Consider the following 21,433-nt stretch of genomic DNA (forward strand, 5'->3'; position numbering starts at 1 on the left):
TATTATATTATTATATATTATATTATATTATTATATCATATTATTATATTACTTTTTTTGACCTCTGCTATGCCAAAATTCTTTTTTAATCATAACTGAGCACGCCAATGGACATCATTAACCTTTTCTCTATCTTCAGAAATCGCTGAGTGCTTGTAAAATTATTTCTTTTTAATAGCTTCCAGTATTCATTACTGATTAATGCTGATGGTTCGTAACATATTCGCCCGGTCATCATAATAGTTAAATTTAGAGCATAACTTGGAACGAATTGTCAAGGTCCCCCACATTTGTCTAGCATGTTTCTAATTTAGGAGTCGAAGGAATTATTAATCACTTTCTTTTTACAGAAAAAAGGTTCATAATTTAAAAGAAAACACCAAGTTGTCAACTTAAAAAGAGAGTTTGAACTATATTCTTAGTTTTTACCTCTAAGTAAATAGAATACAGCAAGTTGGCGTTACCAACCGATTCCCTTGCTGACAAGCTGTCTGTATAAGTTTCTCAAAAATAAACTTTTTATTTTTACGGAAACTTCTGAAATTATAACAGCTTACTGCGAAGTTTGTGAAAGGTCAAAGACGATATTCGCTTTTAAGAAAATAGAGATCTACAAAAAGTCATCCATCAAATGGTAAACACATCTGACAACAACCTTCAGTCAACATAGAGCACCCTTCAGTCAATGTCAATGGCGGGGAAACCAAAACAAATTAAATCATGATGCCCCGGGATCGATAATTAGCGTAAGTGCATTCTCAGAATTATATTACGCTAGAGTTATCTTAGTTTGAGGGAAGAAATTAATGTTATCTCTCAATATTAAAAAAATACAAAAATACCGTTTGTTTAAATGTGCTGAAAGTTGCTTTACATTTTATTTTCTGCGCAAAAACACGAAATTTGAAATAATTGTGGTATGTAGAAAATTGTGCAGAAAGTATACGATGAAGAAACTGTAACATTAGGTAATTAATTAAAGAATTATTAATTGTTAAAATTGGAGTAAAAATTGCAATATAGACCGATCTGTAGCCCACCGATAGGTGACTACGGAGTTGAAATTTGTCATGCTATGAAAAGTCATTTTTGTTTTCTAACTTAACACAAGTTCGTTCAATAATTGTTACAGTTTTAAGAATTTTTCATTATTTTTCATAATTTATTATTTATTTATTTATTTCACACTTTAAATTATGACTATTTATCCATTGTTGAAAGAAAATTTATCTCTCTTTAGATTCATATTTTATAAGATGACGCTCGAGTTAATGTGGAAAGTAATAAAAAAAGAAAGAAAGAAAAAAGAAGAACATAAAAGATAAAAAAAAGGGAGAGTTTTTCATTTAAACAATTTGTTTTTCAAGATAATAGACTAAATCGGGATTGAATGTAGAAAATATGACTTAGAGAAATCCACTCTGTTTATAATGAAAATGAAGGTATAATTAAGAAGAATTGAAAAATAGACTTATAACTAAATATGACTTTTATGAAATAAATTCAATAAATTATGCAAATTATGCAATAAATTATGTAAATAAATTCATTCATATTGAAACTGTACTTTTGATTCGAAAAATGATTCAAAATATCTTTTGTTTCTGTAATTTGCTATTAAATTGTGATACTTTTGCTCTTGTTTACAGGAAAAGTACTGTCACTCGCAGTTAGTCCTTTTTACACATTACTATTTTAAAGAAGAAAAAAATCTATGCAAAACATTTGTTTCTTTTGGCTTTAGTTGCAGATTTATGCATTTTTGAAATTGCGGATATGGGCAAAAGAAATTGAAAACAATCACAGAATTTTCGGCAAATGCGCGATGAGGAATAACGCTAGGAGCATTAATTAAAATAATATTGGAGTTCTAATATAGCAAATAAATTGCTGCCTTAAAAATACTTATAAAATGCAGAATTATGATCAAAAGCAAAATGTATGTAAAACATCAGAATTTTTATTTTAATCTCTAAATTTGATTCATCAGTTTTTGTCTTTATGACATTACTTTTGCGTGCAAGTACGGTCATAATAAAACTCAATTATTAATTATCATTATTATTATCCCTACCACTTAACTATTATCTATTATTCATTATTAAGTTCTAAATAATAAAAATTTAAGTTAAACAAACTTAAATTTATCTACAGATAAAATCATATTAGTTAACGCTTTGAAGAATATTATGCATAAAATTTCCCATTCATTGACTAAATACAATTTTTCATTTAAATTTATTCAAAACACAACTGTAGAAATTAAAGTATGTAAAATGTATTTAAATGTTTTCGATCACTATCATAATTACTGCTCAAGATTTAAAACAAATACATTTCTGGGAGAGAAAAAAAGCGGTTTTCTTGGCCCCCACTCAAACTTTGAATGAATGCGCGTAAAAATAGTTTGTGCTGTTTGGCACGTGAGGTATTCTTAGTGACATATTGAATTAAGAGCAGTGACACTAGACAAGATTTGAAACTTATGTGTGACGCTGAAGTGATAAACACCTCAGCATTTAAAAAAGAGAAGAGCAATTAAGTTCCATTTTACAAAACCGAATGGGAAAGAGCTAGAAAGAATTTGAAAAACAAGCATTTTTGATGTAATTTCGAAAACAAATCATTCTTTTAATTAAAATTAAAAAAATACCGTGGGTGTGATCACTAATTATTGTCTAATTATCCTAATTAGCGTTGAAGAACGAATCTTATTTTCTTCTGACTATAAATGTAAGGATTGTGTAATCAATGGTTTCGTTCAAAAAATTGTTGTAGTGCCAAAATTAAATTGACGTAATCTTAAAACTAAAGCCTTTTTTTTTCTCAGTTCTAATGGAAAAAAAAACTAATTTGAGTTTAATGACTTATCATTGTCTAATTAAAAACGGATTTTTTTTATCATGATCATTTATTAAACTCATTTTTTCATCAACGTAAATCTGTAATGATGATAGAAAGAAAAGTAAAGCCTTCCCGCAACAGGGGCTCATGAAGGTTAACGTTCCTCAATATCGTGGCCAACGGTATGATTCAATACCTCCAAAAGAGAATGCCTCAGTAACAAAAACAAGAAATTTGATTCTTTAGTAGTCTGATTAATTTAATCTTTCCTATTGGTTCCCACTGCACAGCTTAGTAGCCCGAACGTAGTGTCATCTTTCTTGCTTTCCTCCACTGCGCAGTTTATGTTCGTTACGTTGTACTACTAAATCGATTTATGCTGAAGCCTTCTATATTCTAGGAAGCGTTGCATGATTACGGCAATATGGTCAACAATGTGGTCAACCTTTACTTATCAAACCAGCTGTAACAGATCAATTTGAAGCTGGGTGGGCTTAGGATCGAACCCCGGTTCTTCTCAATGCTAGATTAGGACTTAACCACTGAGAAAGTTCTGTGCCTTAATACTAGAACGGATAAATTTTAAGATAAATGGCTGCGTTTTTCCGTGAGACAGAATTGTTTAGGTTAACGATATACATGGTGATCATAAAAAATTTCAACTGACAATCTATCGGTCTCCCACTCGAGCAATTAACCCAAACAAATTTTTAAATAATACTGCTAAATTAAGATTATCACTGCGAAAATTTAAAAAAACTTAGTACTCACAGAAAAAAACTTTCAAAATATAACAACTACTTTTTCTCCTCAAAACGTTATTATTGCAATAAATAACTGAAAATGCAGTTAGAAGGATATTTTTAGTAGAAATAGTGGCGACTCTAGACAGCATTGAAGAGAGTAATATGCAATAACTTTGATTTTGTCTTCCTCCATCTCATTTTATGTTACTTAATGACCTTCGTTAAACAGACGACCAAATTTTTGCGTTTATGGCTACTAATAACTAGCTTTACCCCGCCCCGCCCCCGCAATGGGGCATCCGGGGACACTCCGAAAGTTCGAAATGCCCGTAACAGTTCAATCACATAAGCAGACATATTCAAAATTTTCAAACTAGAGTTTTAACAAATAGGTAGAATATTAATTATGAAATCCATAAAACAGCGTTCCTATAGAAATGAACTAAATACAAAAAAACATTACAGAGAAAATAAACACTATCAATCAGAAGAAATATTGATGTTACATCTTCAGTAGGGGTGCAATGTTAATAAAAAGAAACAATTTCACATCATTATATATAAGATGTTTGTAACTCAGAATATAATCACATTATGGCTACTAGTGTTCAACTCCGTAGCCTTGTAATTTTGAACCCAATCGAGAAGAAAAGGGAACTTATGGATCAAGTATTGGGAGAAATTCGCCTTTGTGGAGGAATTTTTGATGGAATTAACCCTTCTTTGCGTTATCTGGAGAGGAAAACCACAGAAACCACTTCCGATTAGCCTAACGGCGAGGGGAGTGTAAACCATGATCCGTCTACAACTAATAATATTTTATGTCAGCACTGTAGTCGGTTCTAGTTGGATGCAGAATTCGTATTGACCAGCTATTGTTGGGATTCGAACCCAGGTCTTCCAATTGGTTGGCGAGAGCTCTATCTCTAAGCCACCACAGCTTTTCTACTCCCTTATTGTGGTTAGAACATGTTCAGTATAGCTAAATGGTTAACACTTTGAGCTAATATAGAAAATTGCTTCCACATTTCGAAATCGAATCATCGTTTTCCAAGTTGTTTTTCATATTTAAAATATCGTCGTCATTCAATTTTATGATTTTTTATTGTTTTGTATTTCAATGAAAAATTAAGTTTGGTGTTGCAATTCGACCGTTTTGAAATTTGTGAACTGTAACCGTATCGGAGTAGCTCTATTACCATAAATCATCACGATACGGGGAAACATACTTACAAATAACAATATTTTAAACTTCATTTTCCTTTTTAAGTAGTTACTCTGCTAGATGTTATATGTGAGAAGATTTTTAGAAATTTGCGAGAAGAGATGTATGCTATGTGTATTAGATATATGCTAGCAGAGATCTATGCGAGCAGAGATATATGCTATGTGTATTAGGTATTTGCGAGAAGAGATATATACTATATGTATTAGATATATGCGAGCAGAGATATATGTTACATGTATTAGATATGTGCAAGAAGAGCGCTATATGTATTAGATATTTGCGAGAAGAGCGCTATATGTATTAGATATATGCGAGCAGAGATATATGCTATATGTATTAGAAATTTGCGAGAAGAGATACATGCTATATGAATTAGATATATAAACGAGGAGATATGTGCGAGAAGACATTTTCATAATATCCTAGACCTTGTTTTGTATGATTCAAATAACTTTAACATGCAGTGACAAATACATTAAAATTATGCATTATATTAATAATATCTATACACAATAGATCAACATTATATTAATTAGAAATTACATTAATATTGTATTTTATTTATAACAAACAATTTAATTATGTAATATTAAGAAAATTATTTTTTAATGTCTAATATTATTTAATAACATAATTATTAGGTATTTATATTCTAGTTTAACAAAGGATATTCAAATTCATATAAATGAAACAGCTATAAGTTTATTGAAGGACCTAAGTCAACTTATTAAAGCATTTACTTACTCGATATACTTGGTAGAGATTAATGCAATTCAGCTGTCTGAATGCATGTATAATAGAATTCATGAAGATTACTAAACAGGCTTATTAGCGGTAGTAATTTTCCAGGGGTTATTTGAATTTCATATAGAACGATACACAGCTTATTTGGTTTACTGTGAAGCTATCAAAATTTTAATGCATCAAACAAATTTGAAATAATATATCTTTAAAGTGTATTTTTAAAATCAAATAATGAGCCCAAATGCGAAACAATTTCTTGATGTGCTAACCATGAACAAAAAGCGATTTTGAAGATTATGTAATCTGAAATATCTTTTAAAAAGAATTGTTTTACTCCCACAAGGTTCATATAATTTTGTAAAGAAAAATAAAACTATTATTTTGCACAAATTATAATGTAAACTATTTGTTGAAATAACTAGATGTATGTAATGTAACTATTGGTGTAATTATTTGCACTAATTGTAATCACAGAAAAATTTTAATAATGTAAACTTATGTTAAAATATAGTGCTGTATTGTTTGTAAAATACTTTGTAGCAATGTAAATAGTACCTTTTTGAGAAACAGTGGTGAGGAATTAGAATAAACTCAAATGAAAATACCAGGTAGTACTTTTGTTCGAAAACTTCAATGAATGAATATTTAAAATCATTTTAGTTTGAAAGTAAAATAAATAACAGGTAGTAAACAAGTTTTGTTACATTTTGTAGGAATGTAAAAATCTCATAAGATGACAAAAGTCACGTTTTATTTCTTTTATTAAAACTTAAAACTATTTCAAACACATTGAAAATAATTTAATCGCTATATATACATTACTTTAAAAAAAACAAGAGTAATTTCAGGAAAAAATAAGGTTTTTAATTTCAGCAAAATTTTCACAGATTTTGTGCTAGCAAATTATTTAAACTACCAAAGATACTTTTCTATTGATGTATAATTATTCAAAGTAGTCTAATATACTCAAAATTGACCTATTCCGTACGGCTGGTACCACATGTGGTATGGTACATCGCAGGCAAAGGGTAAAAGGCCTACAAAAATGTTAAATTTCTAAAAACCTCCTGCGATGGAAAGTAGCCAAACAGTTTTTTTTTCTTATTTTCAAAATCTGGGGCATAAGTTACGATCTTTTTATTTATTATTGTTGAGACAGAAACCTTTCATATTTAGATCCTTATCTAAAATTTTTTTATTGTATAAGTAATTACTTAAATCATAAATGAATTTATGAATTATTAAAATGCTTATAGTACATTATGCATGTTAAAGTTGTTGAATTTTAGAGACAAGCAAATGAATGCACAGGCATGAAGTAGTAATTATTGTAATGCTTAAGAGCAAAAGTCTGTTTTTAAAGCTATTGTCCCCTCCATACTTTTGTTTAGTGCAGAATGTTGGAACCTTAGCAAAACTGAAATAGAAAAATTGAAAACATTCCAGAACAAATGTTTAGGAATGAATTTAAAAATTTTCTGACATAACGCTACTTCAAACAAATATCTACTAATAAGGGCAAAATTATCACACACGCACGAGGAAATTTTGAAAAGATAGCGATGGACTGGGCATATTCTTCATCTCAAACAGGATATTCCTGCTAATATCTCACTTACATGCGCACCCGCCTGAAAACGAAGAAGGGGAAGGCCGAGACTTGGCAAATATATAAGTACCTGGATGTTTGCAAAGCAAAACTAAATCTATGAAAGGAGGCAAGAGTACTAGCACAGGGCAAGAAATCCTGGAAATAAAGACTTGATGCTCTATGTATGTAGGTAGGTAAAAATAGTACAAAAAAAGATTTTAAAACATCTGACTTTTCTCAGATTTCTTATATTTCTTTCGTAAGCAATGGGCAACGTAACTGATTACTGAAAAAATATAGATTGCTAAGTAATTGTGCATGCAAAATTTTAAAACTTTATTAGTATCTAATAGAAAAAAAACATAAATAACTGTTTAAGGAGAATCTTACAGATGGAAAAAAATAGATATCTAATTTATCACTTAAACTATATAACTCATACCAATGTGATAGCTTCTCAAAACGCAATCCAATAAGTGTAATAGAACCTTTTGTAGACGAACTGGCTTTGGCTCATACTATTACACCAACAACAAAAGAATTCTTTAGTAAAAATTTATTTATCTTATCTTATTTATCTTTTCTTCATTTAAATACTAGGAGTACCTTAAGATGAAAAAAAATACCTAATTTATCACTCAAACAATATTACTCATACCAATGTGATAGCTTCTCACAATGCAATCCAATCAGTGTAATAGAACGCATTGTAGACGAACTCTCTTTGGGTCATACTATCACAACAACAACAAAAGAATTCTTCAGTAAAAATTTATTTATCTTATCTTATTATCTTATTTTATTTATCTTTCTTTCATTTGAATTCTAACTGTTTAAGGAGTACCTTAAGATGAAAAAAAGTACCTAATTTATCACTCAAACAATATTACTCATACCAATGTGATAGCTTCTCAATACGCAATCCAATAAGTGTAATAAAACCTTTTGTAGACGAACTGGCTTTGGCTCATACTATCACACCAACAACAAAAGAATTATTTAGTAAAAATTTATCTTATCTTATTTATCTTTTCTTCATTTAAATACTAACTGTTTAAGGAGTTCCTTAAGATGGAAAAAAAAACTAATTTATCACTCAAACAATATTACTCTTACCAATGTGATAGCTTCTCAAAACGCAATCCAATCAGTGTAATAGAACCTTTTGTAGACGAACTGGCTTTGGCTCATACTATCACACCAACAACAAAATAATTCTTTAGTAAAAATTTATTTATCTTATCTTATTATCTTGTTTTATTTATCGTATCTTATTATCTTATTTTATTTATCTTATCTTATTATCTTATTTTATTTATCTTATTTTATTTATCTTATTATCTTATTTTATTTATCTTATCTTATCTTATTATCTTATTTTATTTATATTTTTTTCATTTAAATACTAACTGTTTAAGGAGTACCTTAAGATGAAAAAAAATACCTAATTTATCACTCAAACAATATTGCTCATACCAATGTGATAGCTTCTCAAAACGCAATCCAATCAGTGTAATAGAACCTTTTGTAGACGAACTGGCTTTGGCTCATACTATCGCACCAACAACAAAAGAATTCTTTAGTATAAACGAATAAAACCGCAGATGCATAGAAGAAAAAAAGAATGTTAATATCTCAGCCTCAAGTCAATGATATCTAAATGGTAAGACGAAAGCAGTTTTGATCTTTTAAAGATTAGAAGAATGGTTGAGGATGCTCATAACGTGAATGCAAGAACAAAACAAAAAAAAACATTCTTTGGTACCAAAACAAAAATATAGTAGACATCAAGAGGATTGTTGTCTCCCCTGCGATAGATGGATAAATAAAGAAGGATTTTGAGACATTCTTTCCGAAAGAACGAAAAGAATATTCGATCTTAGGTGAAGTACTAGGTAAGTTGATATTTCTAAAAATAGGAGGAAGATGATTTCTTTATGATCTTATGGAAATCATCCATTTTTTATCGATGCTTTTCTAAAAGGATTAGCGAGGTATTCAGAGAATGAATTTTGAAAATTTTCTCAGGAAGTAATTTAATTATGTTTAGTGATGCTATAACTTTAGGCGTCAATGTAACAGTGAAGAAATGTTGGGATATTCTTAAAGAAAATTCTATTCTGGTGCGATATATTGAAACTGAAAAATTTCTTATTTTATCCATGGGGAAGTTTATTTTAGCCAAAAGAATATTATCTGGAGTACAGCGCAGTACAGTTTTAAAGGCTTATTAGTTTGTTAAAAAAAATATTTTATAAAAATTAAGTTTTGAGTTTCTACCAAAACAGAATTCCCATTTCCGGATTAAAAACCTCGTTCGTCTCAAAATATATAAATAGAGAATAACAGTCGACCTGTTTCAAGCACTTAAAAATAGGAGCCCACAGACAATTAAATGTCAACAATTACTGCATCAATTACTGCAATTCAATTATGAGAATGATTAGAAAGTGTACTCATAAAAATTGTTACGTTAATTTTTTCAGATGTATGTCAATCAAAATATGATATCAATCATTAAAATGTATTAATTGCATTATACTTTCATGTTGTATATGTATTGGTACTGTTGTTGTACCAATAATTACAGTAAAGTAGTTTGGGAGAATTGCAACCAGGTTTTTAAAAATCAAAATAAGAACAATTCTTGATTTTAAAAGTCACTTACTAAAAGTGATTTTACATAGTAATTCTCTTTTTAGTTTTGGAACAAAAAAATGTAACTTTTTTTTCTTCTTAATTCTAGGTAATCAAGTTGGGTACCAAAGATTTGTCAAATGTGAGAGGTTCTAAACTTTAAAGAAGCAATAGAACGTTTTACAATCGATCACGATATCGCAAACGAAAAAGACACTTAGGGTTCTAATTGAGTAAATCGAAAAATAAATCTGTTTCGGGGAAAGAAATGTTTAAAAAGGCTAAAAAATTTTAAAGTATCATACACATTTACGATTTTTCATGTTAAAACAAAACAGTATAAGTGATCAGTTAAATATAGTGACTGATAAAACTAGAAAGTGTTATTTTTAAAATTCGATTTCTTGGGAATTACTCGGTCAATTTTGCTCAATTTTTTGTACTTTTCCAAGTAAAATTAAATACTTTAAAATGATGCAAAAAATCTTATACCTTCCCGTTCAAACTTTTTTTGATTACTATTAAATAAAATAATAAAAAATAAAACATATAAATATGTACAATAATATTTGCAAAAATGTACTTTTTTGCATGGAATTATTTTTGGACAAACGAATTTTATAATAGTGCGTAAAAACTTTTTCGATTCGCCTAAAAAGTTCTCGAGATATGGCAAAGTACGCAAAAAATAAAATTAGCATTATTGGTAAGATAGTAATATAGAGGAACGATAAAAACTTTGAATTGTTCTTCTACCAACAATTGACCATAATTGCGGCTACCCCCTATATTTTGGGGGTTAAAAATCCAAATACGTCTACGAGAAAGTACGTCTTTATGTCTGATTTCGTAACTTAAAATATCGTCTGAAGTAATTAGCATTTTTAAGATCACCTCCTTGAATCATTGAGAACGAGATCCAGAACGTGAAAATCCGATCATTAAATCTAAAGTTATTCTAGGTTGCTCGTTTGCTTTTTTGCCCATTGTACATTATTCACTACTAATCCTAGAGTTTAGCATGAATTGCTGGAATTAAACAACAAACAGTTTTACTACATATTTGTATAAATTATTTAGATTTATATTTATCATCTGTAAGTAAAAAAACAGAAATGGAAAAAAATACAAATGTTTATTAAAACATAACACTCGTTTATTATAATAACACTCAAAACATTGGATATAAATTCATTTTATGTGTTTCACAAGTAATTGTTGAACTGCAATGAATAATAAATAATGAGCCTTTAAATCAAATCTTACGAGGAGATATAAAAATAATTCAGTTTGATGAAAGCAGTCTCATAAATATACATTTGACTACAAAGATTTTATTTGTAATCAAGCGGTTATTTAATTTCCTCTCAGATTGCTGTTTGTTAAATTTTTTATTAGTTGTCATTGTCTTTGGTAATAGAATCCCTTCTTTTAGTTTTGAATGAATACAAGTGAGCTTTCAGATCAAGCATTTTTTTTCTCCATCAAACTTGTGATTAGTTCTTTTTAAATCGTTGATGTTAGGTTGAATTGCAAGCTGTTTGACGTAATTACTTTGCCAACATCTGCGATGTATTATTGTAATTGCTGATAATTAGACTAATTAAGCATACTTCTATAACACTTAATGTCTTTTGTACACAATTAATTATTCTCATTACGTGTACTTGACCTTGTTTTGATTAACTTTTTTCTTGGGGATATTTGTTATATTAAGTAATTGGATTTCTGATTTTTTTTTAGTTCTTTTAAGTAACTTATAAACAACTGATAATGCTTATTGTTTAGATGGAAAAAATTCATGATATAAAATTTTATATAGATTTGGTTAGCATTTGAATTGCTTATAGAAATGTTTACTGATAATTTATAGATTTAATAGGATAGAAGAATGCAATTCTGCACTTTTTTTGCAATAATACAGGATTACTCATAATTCCCTCCTGGGTTTCAAAGCATTGTAGTAAAAAATGAAGACGAATATGGCAAAAAAGGACATATGAAATTATTCCGAAAGTATTCAAGTTTTATTTTAAGCAGTTACCGGTAGATGGCAGTAACATGTACCACTGAAGTCAGTTGTAGTAAAGAAAAATGGCGTTTACAGACGGAGGGAATTATGAATAACCCTGTATAACATATAAATGATAAAATTTAAATGTGAAATAAACCATGGATGTAAATATAATTAGCCCAAAATTATTAATTACTTTGATACGAATATGCTTGAGAAAGAAGTTTTATTAATGAAACATAGATTGCTGCTTTAGTGTGAAACTGATTGTTTATAAATATTACCAGATTTATTTGGTTTATGTTTTTAAACATTTTACATATTAAACAGCTATATGTATATGCGGGTATAATTGTTGAACACGCTTATCAATTTGTTATTTAAAAATTTAATTTTCAAAGAAAATCAATAAATTTACATTGCTGCACTATTTACATACAAATTCACAGCCATAGACTTTATAAATAAAAGTAAACATACATGAAAATGTAAGTTGTGCATATAAAAATATACTTTATTCAAGTATTACACTCACTGTATTCAAAAACTAACGCAGCCTGTTACAAAACTAACCCTGACGCATACTTAACAGGTGATCTTAAAAACACGAAGAATGGATGAAAATGATTCTTAAAATAGCTAGAGATAAGAATATGCATCAATTCGAATCAACCCACGCAAATCAAAAGCATCGCATGAATTGCATCATTTCAATGTCAAATACTTTAAGATGTTGCCAACATTTTTTTTGGAATAAATATTTTTTTTAATTTTCATGACAAATGGTTCTTAAATTTATGCTGGCAAAATACCTAAAGAGACACTTGAAAATTAAACTGAATATTTTTATAATATTAATATTTTGTCTACATGAACTTGATTGTAAATATAAAATACTGAAAATGTAAGTAAGAGCAAATAAAAATGTTATTTTGTCGAATGCACGAAAAGGAATACAATTCGAAGTCAGATATTTAAAAAAAATACAAGAATTTTACGTTATAAATCTAGATTAGAAAATAAATTATATTTCCAGAAATACTTGCAAAATCAAGAATTATGTAAGAACTTAAAAATTTATTAATCAAACAACAGATTTTCTTTATCGAGTTTTCATTAAATTATTTTAATGAAAACTCGATTAAAAAAATCGAGTTTTTGCTAAATTATTTATCTGTTGATGAACGAATGGATGTATGAATAGGTTCACCCTATAAACGGGTGCAACGTATGGTGTGGCAGAAGTCGAATTCTTGGCCATAGATGGCGCCACTGGAAAATAAGAACAATCGCACTCCCTCTGCCTACACAGGCATACGTCAATAACAACATTAAATTATTTGACCGTATGACGCTTTTACAATCTTTTTAAACTTACATTTTGTAATTTTGTTATGAATCACAGAAAGTTTACCAAACAAGCGGGAAAAAATAAATTTGAAAGAATCAGATAAGGTATTGAAAAATCAATTTTATAAAATTTTTCGCTATAAATCTAAATTAGAAAATAAATTTAATACTTGTAAAAGGTATGCAATAACTTAGGAATTTAATACTCAAAATAGAATGTTTTTTCATAAACAAAATTCGTTTAAATGTTAGACTAAATAACATTTTTTCGAGGTCCTTAATTCGATTAAAACGTAACTGAGTCGTTATGGTGGTTAATTTTTTAACATCATATAATTAGTCAATATATTGGTTATTATTATTCAATTGTGTGGTGGATAGAATATTGATTTTACTTTTGGTTGCAGTTGGGGTCATAGTTATAATACAAGTTTTTAATTCTTATGAAAAAAAATTTTCCTGAACGAAAAAAATGCATATTTTTCTCTATTAAACCAACAGGTGAGCAGGCCATTAAAATCCTTTGAATTAAAAACTCAATAACCGGGGAAAATTAAAACTTTCACTCTGCGTTTCCAGGTACCCCGCAAAATTTTATCTGTTACGCAGCTGGTTCCGCTTAAAAGGCCAGGTTGTTGTTGTAGTTCATTTACGTCGCACTAGAGCTGCACAATGGGCTATTGGCGACGGTCTGGGAAACATCCCTGAGGATGATCCGAAGACATGCCATCACAATTTTGATCCTTTGCAGAGGGGATGGCACCCCCGCTTCGGTAGCCTGACGACCTGCACGCGAAGTCGAGCACTTTACGGTAGAACAGTTTAACGAGGACCAATACCGCACACCCTCGGTCTCTACGCAGACTGATCCAAGTGGTCACCCACCCGCACACTGATCGCAGCCAGTGATGCTTGACTTCGGTGATCTGCTGGGAACCGTGTCTTAACGATCAGTCCACTGCGGGACTAAAAGGCCAGGTATTATCGCATTCATTTATTATAATATAAAAATTGTAAGCCGCGGTGTCTCAGGAGATACAGCCTTCACCTCCCAGTGAGTTAATCCAAGTTTGAATGCCAGCGGTTACTAATTATTACGAATTCTGTACCCGACTCGCTCCAACCACAGTGCTCACGTAAAATATCATCAGTAGTAGACGGGTCATGGGTTAGAATCCCCTTGACGTTGGGTTAAACGTGGGATGTTTTCGCTATTTTACTCTCCTATTTAACGCAAATGTGGATTAATTCTATCAAAAAGTCTTTAACGAAGGTTAGTTTGACCAAGGATTGATCCAGAAGTTCTCTTGCCTTCTGGATTTGGTTCAAAATTACAAGATTATGGAGTTGAACATTAGTAGTCGTTAACTGAAAATTAGGTCTGCTGTTCAACGACGGTTGCAAAATAAAATATAAAAATCATATAAATTTCAAACGTCAAACCCGCTGTAACGACCATTTTATCTGTTATTGTGAACTGTCATTAAAACGGACTTTTATTTATATATAGTGAGTTTCTAGGAGGGGACACTGAGCTTCTAAAAATAATGAAACTCGGGTTTGGGGAATGGATCAAAATAAGGGAAAATCATTGCTGTGACGTAAAGAAACAAAAAATTGAAAAGAAATGCATTTCTTAATGATAAAGGCATGTACTAGATTCCTCTGCAATTCTCTAAATAATCTAATTGGTATTTTTAATTGAATTTACAAATTCCTCGAATTTTCCTGCTTATCTTTAGAATTTTCTGAGAATAGTACTTATTTTTTTTAAACATTACTGTGAAAGCTTCAATAAGCTTAATTATTCTCCTTGTTTTCATGTAAACACAATCGATGCATGCTTTCTTGATTATCTGCGTGCAAAACAATCGTAGTCTTTTCTCAAAAAAAAAAATTCTTCTAATTAGAATAATTAAATTATAACATTTTTCATCTCGAAATCGCTATTTTAATAAAGTAAACGCATTCAGTGAGAACATTCTCAAAATTACTAAGAAGGCAATTACTATTAACATTTCAATTTTAAAGCCTGCTAAAATAACTAATAATCATTTTTTAGAAGAAGGTAAAAACGATAGTTGGGATTCTTAGGGAAAAAATTCTTTAATAATTTAAATATTATAGTAATTTAAAAAAAAAACAAATACAGTGGGTGATCGGTTAACGAACAGATCGGTTAACGAACAAATCGGTTAACGAACACTTTCACGAAAGTTTTTTGTGTTCGGATAACGAACACATATTCGGATAACGAACACTTTCAAAAAAGATTTTTTGAGTTCGGATAACGAACACATATTCGGATAATGAACAAAACGAATTCTAACGAACACTTTTTGGCCTGAAGAAAAATTAATATTAAACATTTGTTAATATTTTGCATACAAAATAAGATCACTGACAGGAGAAATGGTTAAAGCATGCTTAGTATTAATTATTATTATTTGAAACTTGAATTAACAATGACTTTAAAGGTCATTCAAAAATTATTATTATGAGGAGCTGAAGGAGTAACGAAAATCACATCTGCGAAACTAAGAAATGCTACTAGTGCAGATAAGGAAGCAGCTGAGAAGTACTGTCTCAAATATCAAGAATTCATTGAAACAGAATGGTATCGTCCACAACAAATATTTAATTGTGATGAAACTGATTTGTTTTGGAAGCACATGCCGAACCGTACAACGACATCTTTACATCGACAATGCTATTAATTACTTCCGGAAAATCCTGAAAAAGAGAGAAAAGCAATCGACATTGGACATGTTCTTCAATGCCCCATAAGCAAAAAATGAAAAGGACTGATTAATATGCAAGACTATATGTATGTATTATTTTTAAAAAAACTTACTAAGAAATCACACATTTTTTAAAATGTAATTTTTAGGGTCTCCTGAACGAATTAATCGATTTCACATAGAAGTCTATGGTGAATCGATGATCGGTTAACGAACAATTCGGATAGCGAACATAGTCTTGGAACGGATTATGTTCGTTAACCGATCACCCACTGTATATAAAGGGATGAGAATAAGAAATATCGCTGTAAACAATTTAATATTTAATTATCTGTTTGAAAAGTCATTTTTGATTCATACTTGCTGGAGCGAAATTTTTTTTATATTTCTTATAATTGAATTTTTAATGATTTGTTACCATATCTTCAATCATTTCAGAATTATACAAAATATATTTTTCATTGAGTGAACTAAAGCAGAAATTTTTAATGAAAGGAATTTTTATAAACTTTTCGTAAAAATTAGAGCATGACTTTTTTGTCTATCTTCTCTTGTTTATATATATATATATATATATATATATATATATCACAACCTTGAATGGAATTTCAGAATAAAATCTATTTTTAGAGATTCCCTCTACTCTCATCTGCCTAACACGTTAGCATAGAATGTTTTGGATTCATTAAAAATTCGTTATTTTGTTCTCACGCTTTCTTTTCCGCCACATTTGAATGCGTGAAGCTAAGAAAAACAACCCCGACAATAAATTAAATCAATTAACAGCCAATATAAGGAATCCTTAACTTTCCTTCGTCAAAAGCTATTTTCATATGTATACAAAAGACTAGTAGTTTTGATTTCTTGGTGAACTGAGGTGTCCCGTGGGGCTTAGCCCTGCATTTATTCAAAGTTAGAGGCATTAAGTCATCTTTTGGAATAGATTCTACGCGATTCTTATAGATCGTTTGTGATCTCAGAGAACAAGCTTGAAGAATAATACTTCTCAATAATACAACTGAGGTGTCCCTTGGGGCTCGGCCCTGTATTATTTCAAAGTTAAAGGCCTTAAGTCATCTTTTGGAATAGATTCTACGCGATTCTTATAGATCATTTGTGATCACAGAGGAAATGGATAATTGTTGATCTTGAATTAAATGTAGAGCTTGATGTTATGTGATACACAGAAAGAACATGAGGGAGAATTTTGCAAGGAGATATTAACTTTGATGTATGAATGATTTTGATACATGGGTAAACCTAGATAAAGCGAAGTAAATTGTAATTATATCTCAAACAGACCAACCATAGTTTTGGTTTTATAATGAAGAGTCTTCTTCAGTATCAGAACAAAGAATGAGAAAGGGAAACATCCAGATGATAACATGAATATAATGTAGTTTCGATGAATTAAAAATTATTAGTTGAAGGCAAAGTAAGAAATTTCAAATTTGAATGTTTTTTTAAAAAACGCTTACAGCAACGTGTACTGCAAAAAATTAAAATTTCAATAATTTTAATGCGTTATTTTAATTATAATGCGAAATTGCTATTTCTATATGTTATTATTTTATTTAGATCTCGTAGAAGTAAGATAATTTTTTGCTCATTTATTTAATAGTTACAGGAACCAAAAAATTGAAAATTAAACATGCATTAAAAAAATTATAAGGAACTGCGAACCTTCAATACATATTTTTATCATAATATATTTTATTAATTTAATTAGAAAATATGTAATATTTTAATTTTTTTTAGAAAATGAGAAAAAAAGTATTCACAATCAAGATTGAAATTATAATTTTTTTCCAATCTGAGTAAAATAAGCATTACATAATGACGAGTTTTTTTGCTTCTAATATTCTACGTTTTAAAGTTAAAAATACTTTTCTTTAATGTATGCGACAAAATCGGAAATTTAAACATTGATATATAATTTTCAATAAAACATTGACTTACAAAATATTTTTTAAAGCTTAAGGGATTCTTTTGTGATATTTGAATGATTTTAGTACATTTTTTTTATTTTTTCGCTATTTTATATCTAATTAAACTTCATAAAGTAGCTACTGATAGCAATGCAAATTTGATGATTAATCGTTTTAGGAAATAGGTATGATACATCAACAAACGGAAAAAGCCCAACATAAAGGAAAAAGCCCAACAACGGAAAAAGCCCAACATAAGTTATTAATGATAATATTTCAAGTACGCAAAAACAAAGATTAGAATTATAATATATTATCATTCATTTATATAAATATAGTATTACATACGCATATTATTATAAATTTAAAAAGCACTACAAATACAATAGAAATCAAAGATAAATGATTTCATTTATAATTATGAATCGGTTAATGCGTCAGATTTTTGAGATAAAAATTAATAAATAATTGTTTAATTTACCCTACTATACTATCATTCTAAAAATACTAAGAAGAAAATATTTTTATTTTCTTTTAATTTTAGCACCCACTTTAAGATTGAACTTGAAACAAGAACAATTCCATTTTATCTCAAGTTCATTTTTTTTCTTAACATATACAAAAAGAGAAAGAACATTAAATGCATTATAGTAAAGCAAACTAAAGCTGACACTAAGTTCAGAAAGAGTTCTTTAAAATACTCAAAACGAAGAAAGAGAGAAGCATAAACAAACACCTTTTACGACTTAGAAACTTTCTATAAGAAGGTTTGAATAAAAGAAAGATGAAAGCTTTTACATTTAAAGCGTTAAGAGTTTTAAAATGTTATAAATATACTATTTGACGGAAAAGAAATAAATTAGGGAGTGCATTGTTCATTTGTGATTCTAATAGTTAAAAGAAGTATCTCAATTTGATGAAAATTAGAAATGATTGTAGAATTTAGTCTTTCCTTAGAATAGTTTGTAAAATCCAGTCTATTTTAATTTATCTTGATTTAGAATATAAATATGTTTAATATATCCACCAGGTAGTGAAAATTAGAATTGATTGTAGAATTTAGTCTTTCCTTAGAATAATTTATAAAATCCAGTCTATTTTAATTTATCTTGATTTAGAATATAAATATGCTTAATATATCCACCAGTTAAGTAAATTGTAAAATAATTAATCATAACTGAAATATCTCATTCTTGTATCTAACTATACGAAATGTTGCAGAAGAAAAATTAATAAATTACCAACCAAATGTTAATCAGAAAAATTAATAAATTTCCAACCAAATGTTAATCAGAAAAATTAACAAATTACCAACATAACCAATGGATATTGCAATATGAAAGATGTTTTTATTCACAATATTTTCAAACATATAATGTTCTTCTGTTAAAGTAATTTTATTATTTTCGCTATGATTATAACAAGGAGAATTTGTATTTTTGAAAAATTATTTTAAATATATCCTTAAATTCTAAATGATTTAGTTAAAAGAAGTATCTCAATTTGATGAAAATTAGAAATGATTGTAGAATTTAGTCTTTCCTTAGAATAGTTTGTAAAGTCCAGTCTATTTTAATTTAGCTTGATATAGAATATAAGTATGTTTAATACTTTTTTATATCCACCAGGTAAACGTAAATTGTAAAATGATTAATCATAACTGAAATATCTCATTCTTAAAATGTTATAAGTATCTAACTATACTAGCCAAAATGTAGCATTAATTGAATTAGAAAAACTAATTAATTTCCAACATAACCAATAGATATTGCAATATGAAAGATGTTTTTATTCACAATATTTTCAAACATATAATGTTCTTATGTTAAAGTAATTTTATCATTTTCGGTATGATTATAAAAATGAGAATATGTATTTTTAGAATTTATTTCAAATATATAATTAGATTCTAAATGATTTAGTGATAAATAATTTAACATTTTCGTATGCGATTTTCCACCATCAACTCAAACTTAGTGTGACTATGCACTTGTCTGAACAAATGGTTGTATAATTTTTATCATCTATATGCAAAATAACGAAATGATTTTAAACTGTTTGGAAACAAAAAAAACCTGGATATTAACTAAAATTGCTTAAAGCTGAGTTAGCATATGATTTTTGAATTAATTGTACTGACAGATATTAAGTTTTTTTGCGTGAAAACAAATCAAATGTTTTTTTTTCTTTCTTTTTTCAAAAAAAAGCAAACAGAAAAATTAAAGAAATTGAGAAAAAGTGTAAAAGTAATTCTAAAATTAAAACATAAAAATTTATTCTGCTAACCAATAAATATTGCTTTAGTAATAAAAAACATCTAGTGTACACAATGAAGTTTTCATATTTTGCATATTTTTTAGAAATGTACAAGCATGTGTGTAAAGAAATTTTGTACGTATGTCAATTGCAAATTTGATAAAGTTTACTAGCTATTTATTTTGTGCGCTGTCAGCAAAATAAGATAGCAGGTTTTAGTCAAACATTATTTAATCATTCAATAGATCATTCATATGATTATAGCTCATGAATAATTTACATTATTTACAGAGTACACTAGTAAAAATGTAGCGTTATAGATAATTTCAGAACAATATAATTTAACAATATAAATGAATCAAAATAGATTGTAAACTAGATTATAGATGAAACTGATTAAAACAGACAATTATAAACCTGAAAACTTTTATGAATGATTTACCAATAATAAAAATAATAAGTAAAATAGTACAAAAATTAAAAAATTACATTGATAAGTAAGAAAATTTTACTTAACTTACCATCGAGATAAGCGTCATTAGAACTGTAACATTTTTAGTTAACAAGCACTTTTATTTTCTAATCAAAATATTTCAAGCTTATGATTTAATTTCGTAATTACAGAGCATAGCTCGTTAACACTTGACTAATTTAAAATACGTGCACAGTTAAAAAAAACTATTTTTAAATAAGAAACAATTATTTGTAAAAAAAACACTAGCTGTTTCGTATTCAGCTGTATAGATGTCCTAAATCTATTGTTAGTGTGCGAATTACTTTAGTTAGTATTCATTCATGTTATTTCTCATTAATATACATCTCTACCTTATTTCTAAATTCAACATAGCTGTTGTCGCAGAAATAGACAGCTGGACTGCTTTAAGTTTTCGTCGTTTTTCTAGAGTCTATGTGTCAATAGTCTGATCGTGATGGAACGTATATCATGTGTATAGGTATTCATATCATTATAAACGAATATAATATTTTCTTCACGATATTTATAGCTTCTAAAGTAACTAACATGAATTATGAATCAAAATACATCGGCATTCTTAAAGGTCACAAATATATTTACATTTCTATATACATCTAAACGTAAGAGACGCGTGTAGATTTGTCAACGCGAAAAATGTTAAACATGAGTTTAACATATCGAAAACATTAAAAAAAACAGGTTAAATAATATGTTTTGAAAACACTAGAACATCAACATTTCATGATCTAAGTTAAAATAGGTTTTTTTTCAATGAAAACAGTGTTTTTCATCAGCTTTAGGATTGATAGCTTATGATTTTAAAGTCCTTAAAATTTCACATAACACTTTTTTTAACTGTCTATAAAATGAACACAAACA

At 28.5% G+C, this 21,433-nt stretch overlaps 1 protein-coding gene across 3 annotated transcripts in view; it reads right to left on the reverse strand.

The window, feature by feature from the left end:
* LOC107453385 (calcitonin gene-related peptide type 1 receptor) overlaps window positions 1-21,433 on the reverse strand; it is a 397,139-nt gene that overhangs the window by 232,535 nt on the left and 143,171 nt on the right. The window contains exon 1 of one of the 3 annotated variants that reach the window (XM_071177834.1): window positions 20,601-20,902. The exons of the other annotated variants lie outside the window; for them this stretch is intronic. The gene's annotated coding sequence lies outside the window, so the exon portion shown is untranslated. Of the gene's footprint in view, window positions 1-20,600; window positions 20,903-21,433 lie in introns of those variants that run through there. 3 annotated transcript variants of the gene reach the window in all.

This window comes from Parasteatoda tepidariorum, chromosome 2, assembly GCF_043381705.1.
Source record: "Parasteatoda tepidariorum isolate YZ-2023 chromosome 2, CAS_Ptep_4.0, whole genome shotgun sequence".
Lineage (NCBI taxonomy): Eukaryota > Metazoa > Arthropoda > Arachnida > Araneae > Theridiidae > Parasteatoda > Parasteatoda tepidariorum.